Here is a 5,632-nt window from a genome sequence, read left to right on the forward strand (position 1 = left end):
TTCGGAGAGAATCGTAAAGCTGTATGTTTCTTTTATAAATCTGATAAAACTAAACACTTTTCGGAGATATGAAGGATGCAATACTACTATATAGGTACTCAATATTAACATGAGATTGGCGAAAATGTGTGTTATGTCCGCTTTACGCACGCAGTCAGAAGCAGGAATATTAGGCTGCTGTCACTTTAAGAGCCGCATGGATCCAATACTGTTAGACACGCGTTTTCATTCTCAACTGTTTACGTTCACTTACATAACCGACAAGAGTCTATGTGAATAATCACCAAGCGCCACATTTTGACACATGTTTGCATGTATTTGAGCACTTAGGCACCTTAAGCTAAAAGTTCACTTTACTTGTCCGTGTTCTGTTCCGTCTCTGAACGCACGCACAGAAAGCCTCCTGAGCAACAGCGCAAGTTCTCTTTCACGCTTTTAAAAACATAAATAAATGTAATAAACTTTAATAAATCAGCATGTCCCATTTTGCGAAAGTCACGTTACATGATGTTAATGATTTGCATGTGAAATTGAGCTTTTATGGAGGAGCAAAAGCGCACCGCTGGAAAGGGGGCGCAATAATCATTTTATCTTGATTATTGTATTTTCATAATTGTTGGAGGCCGAAATCAAAATCTAAACTGTATTTTGATCAATTGCACAGCTCTAGTCTGAGCCTATCATGCACTGCGTGATTTTCTGTGAGATCTGTCGACTGCTCAGAATCTGCAGATGGGCTCTACCTTTCAGCAACTAGCATCCACTCATCCAGACCGTAAATCAGGCCAAAAGTCGTGTAGTGTTTTAAATCATGTTAATAACACATGCACATTCAGTGATGGGCAGTAATCCTCTGCTTCATGATCTCTGCTCCTGGCTTCAGTCTAATCAGACAAATGACAGAAATATATGCATAATGTGCACTGTACACTGCATACTATTTTCAAAAACAGTAGATAGCGTGTCATTCCAAACTCCCAAAACCGCCACATTTTTGAAGACAATATTTGAAATGAGAAGCTGGAGACGCAGGAATATAAAGCAGCTCTAATTCACACCCGAGCACCTAGGCTTTTGTGAGAGGAAAGCTGAAGGAGGACCTTGAGGAAACCCACGGCTCAGAAAAGATTTCACTCTCACGCTGCGACTGAAGGGCAATTGGTGTAAAACGTCTGAACAGAGGCAGCTGTGACTGAAAGCACAGGATCTATTTCCTCCGAGGTCCAATTGCTGCAGGATGGTTAATTCTGTGTTTCTATTTCAGGCGCTGCAAACAAGTCTGGCAGCGAATAAAACACACAGTGACAAACCACACAGTCTCAGTCTTAGACCAACACAACTAAACGTGAGCAACATACAACATCTGCATGCTATCAAAGAAATCACTGGGTAAAACTCGTTTCAGAACACAGTTGCACTGAAACACACCCAGCTGTTCACAACCCATATGTGGGTAAGACAACAGTGTTCAATTCTTTCAAATTAGTTAATGTGTTAGGTGTCCCAAACTAACAATGAACAGTATTTCACAACATTTGGTAACATTTTAGACTTCTCTTCCAGCATTAATCAACAACCACACGGGAACAAATGAGTATCACAATATTAACCTTTTAGTAACTACTGTTAACTAACAAGAAACTTTGATTGACTGGTAAGTAATAGCACTCAGCAATCAATAGTTTCTTAGTAGTTCTCTGGGAGGTCTGAACAACAAAAAAAATGAATAAGCTAATAGTGAACTACTGTATTCAAATAAGTGCTATTATTTACTAAATCATTAATCAGAGTTCTGTGTTAGTTAATAGTAGTTATTAATTTATCAGTCTCAGTTAATGTTCATTTTTACATATACTAATACATTAGAACATTTTTTAGGTAACACTTTAGATTAGGGAACAGTATAGTGAATGTGTTTCCTAATTTAAAGTGTTACTTTATCTTTTTTTCTTTTCTCGCAAAAACAACATATTTAACCATAAAGATTGTTAAATGTAGTGTTACATTTGTACATTTTATTTGTTTACATATTTGAAAATTGCTACTTTGTCACTATGACAGCACAGATTCCCAGGTGTTGAGACATTTATGCATCACGCTAGACAATGGTTTCACTGTGACATGTCATGTATTTTCCAGTTTTATGGTTTCTGCCTCATTTGCAAATTGACATTGACTGACAAGCTGAGTTTCAGGTAATCTTCTGAAATCTTTTAATTTACATAATGAAACTAGCTTTCAAATACCAACTGGTACATCTGAACATGCCTGCTTTCTACTTATATACAGGTGCATCTCAATAAATTAGAATGTCATGGAAAAGTTCATTTATTTCAGCAATTCAACTCAAATTGTGAAACTCGTGTATTAAATAAATTCAATGCACACAGACTGAAGTAGTTTAAGTCTTTGGTTCTTTTAATTGTGATGATTTTGGCTCACATTTAACAAAAACCCACCAATTCACTATCTCAACAAATTAGAAGGTGATCAGTTTGTGGCACTGCTGAGGTGGTATGGAAGCCCAACAGCACAGATTCCCAGGTGTTGAGACATTTATGCATCACGCTAGACAATGGTTTCACTGTGACATGTCATGTATTTTCCAGTTTTATGGTTTCTGCCTCATTTGCAAATTGACATTGACTGACAAGCTGAAAAATGTTGTTTCAGGTAATCTTCTGAAATCTTTTAATTTACATAATGAAACTAGCTTTCAAATACCAGCTGGTACATCTGAACATGCCTGCTTTCTACTTATATACAGGTGCATCTCAATAAATTAGAATGTCATGGAAAAGTTCATTTATTTCAGCAATTCAACTCAAATTGTGAAACTCGTGTATTAAATAAATTCAATGCACACAGACTGAAGTAGTTTAAGTCTTTGGTTCTTTTAATTGTGATGATTTTGGCTCACATTTAACAAAAACCCACCAATTCACTATCTCAACAAATTAGAAGGTGATCGTGGGTTTTTGTTAAATGTGAGCCAAAATCATCACAATTAAAAGAACCAAAGACTTAAACTACTTCAGTCTGTGTGCATTGAATTTATTTAATACACGAGTTTCACAACTTGAGTTGAATTGCTGAAATAAATGAACTTTTCCATGACATTCTAATTTATTGAAATGCACCTGTATATATATATATATATATGCCAAACGCAGCAGGCTATGCCAAATGAATACTGTATGAATGAATAAGCTGTACTCTTGAATCACTAAGCAAAACAATACCTGGGCCCACATGCAAGAAACCCTCAAGTTACAATGGAAAGTGTATTAAGAGTTAGTTAATATGCTTTACAGGAGTCATCATATTCACAAATGATGGAGAAAACAACACAACTAATACTGTACTAGTGTTATTATTAGTATTAGTGGCGGATGTAGTATGTCCGGATTTTACTGGTACGACACATATGCGTGCTTATAGAATGAAATTTCTTAGTGGTATTTACATCAATATCAACATGCATTAGGCTCATCTGATCACATGTGGACATTGCTTAATGCAGGACCAATGAGGTCCAAAATAGTTTCAGATTGTCCACTTTCAACTGCATTCAGATGTGGTCGAAAATGCATGTGACGTAATCGTATGTGTTTGAACAGCTGCAAAAGTCCGCCAACTGACCTAACATGCAGCATGTGTTTAAACTCAAACAGCCAGCTAGAATCCCAAAAAGACAAATGAAAGACAAATTTAACAATATATCTCCATGATTCATTAGACAAGAGCATGTTATGTATATAACCTAGTTCCCTGAGATGGGAACGAGACGCTGTGTCATGGTGCTGACGCTATGTAAATGTTAATACCCGCTACACCGTGAATAAATGCTTGCTCACCAGTTGTGAAATCAGCTGTAGTGAATCAGGCTGGTTACCATACAGATGCATACCAAGTTACCAAGAGCTTGAGGCGTAGAAGTGTGGAAAAATACCATTTAATAGCTCCTGGTAGAGATGCTCCAATAACCAGTGTTGGGGAAAGTTACTTTTAAAAGTAATGCATTACAATACTGTGTCACTCCCTAAAAAAATAACAAATTCCATTACTTTGTTACTTTTTCTGGAAAGTAATGCGTTACTTTACTTTTGCGTTACTTTTTCTCATCTGGGGCCCGTTCTTCGTGTGTCGCTTATTACATCCGAGATTAAATGTCACATCCAAGATGATATCATCGCTCTAATCAGGATCTGGCTAATTCGGTTCTTCGAACGCACCTGTTGTTGATGATTAGTCTGGCTGGATTGAGTTATCTGAGATAATTGCACGTGCATGGGTTGGTTTAGGGTGCTTTCACACCTGTAGATCGATTGTTTTGTTCCGAAACAGGGATTAAAATTATTACAATGTTGCTTTTTATTCTTGGTGCGGTTCGCTTTCATACGGCAATGTTTCTAAACGGACCAAATTTGTTAATACAAGTCACGCGCGAGTAAACTGTTCTCTCACTGGTCAAAGTTCCACGGTTTATTTTCCAGGATTCCACCGCTGTCACGGCTGTCATCCGTCACGACAACAGCTTCGCGGGCTTATTGTTGAGGTTTTTTGTAGCTGTCGTTATATTAATTTATCACTTTGAGCAGGAGTTCGGGATTCATCTGGAAAATATTTTTAAAATGCACCTACTAGGAAGAAGACGGCATTATAAAATGTATAAAATGAAAAAGTGCGCTTTGATTTTGTGCTCACCCACAGATATTCACATTGTTGGATCAGTAGGATACTCTTGTAATAAAGTAGCGGTGGCTGGGACAGATTTTAAGTATCAATTCTGCTTAAAAAGATGTCATCTAATCCTGTTTACATGAAATAAGCTGCTCCCGAGCAGGTTTACGCTTAAGGACCTGTTGCTATGACAGCAATTCCAGGATGAGCTTCGAAGAACCAAACTATCCAAGATCATGCCAAATCGTCAGCAATCAAATCCAGCTAACTGAGTTAGCGACGTACGAAGAACGGGCCCCTGGGCTGGGCTTACTTGTTTGTTTTCAGTACAAAAGAGTTCTATTTTTGGCAAATGTAAAATCCCTTTCTCACCAAAAGTGAAATGATGAGTTTTAGGCTGAAGGAAATGTAAATTCAAACAGCTCAAACAAACCTTTCTGCTGTGCTGCCATTTTGGATTGCAATGGGACGCAACCAAAGCAGCATGTCGGCGCCAATATGCTACGGACGTCACAAGTTCAAATTCCGGCTTGTGGACCTTTCCTGATCCTGCCCCCATCTCTCTTCCACTTCGCTTCCTGTTATTACTACTGTCCTGTCAGAATAAAGGTAGAAATGCCAATGTTCTTTTCTTTAAAAAAAAAAAAAAGGAAACAAATGTCATTTTTGCTTATTCGTATGGCTGAATTGGATCATCGAAGGTCAGCAGCAGCAAAGACACTGGTTAATAAAAAGGAATTAAATACATAAAGGATATTTGTGTTCTTTAACATATTTAATTATTGCAGGTTTGCGTCACATTCTGAGTTTGCATTTCACAGTTTTTATTCATTTTGAGGAATACTGAATATGATTTTGTGCAGGTGAGATGAGTAAATGCATGTTCTCATTTAGTCTAGAACAGGGGTGTCCAAACTTTTTTCACAGGGGGCCAGGTGCAAAAAAATGT

The sequence above is a fragment of the Sinocyclocheilus rhinocerous genome, unplaced genomic scaffold (assembly GCF_001515625.1).
Source record: "Sinocyclocheilus rhinocerous isolate Xijiao unplaced genomic scaffold, SAMN03320098_v1.1 scaffold2938, whole genome shotgun sequence".
NCBI classification, from domain to species: domain Eukaryota; kingdom Metazoa; phylum Chordata; class Actinopteri; order Cypriniformes; family Cyprinidae; genus Sinocyclocheilus; species Sinocyclocheilus rhinocerous.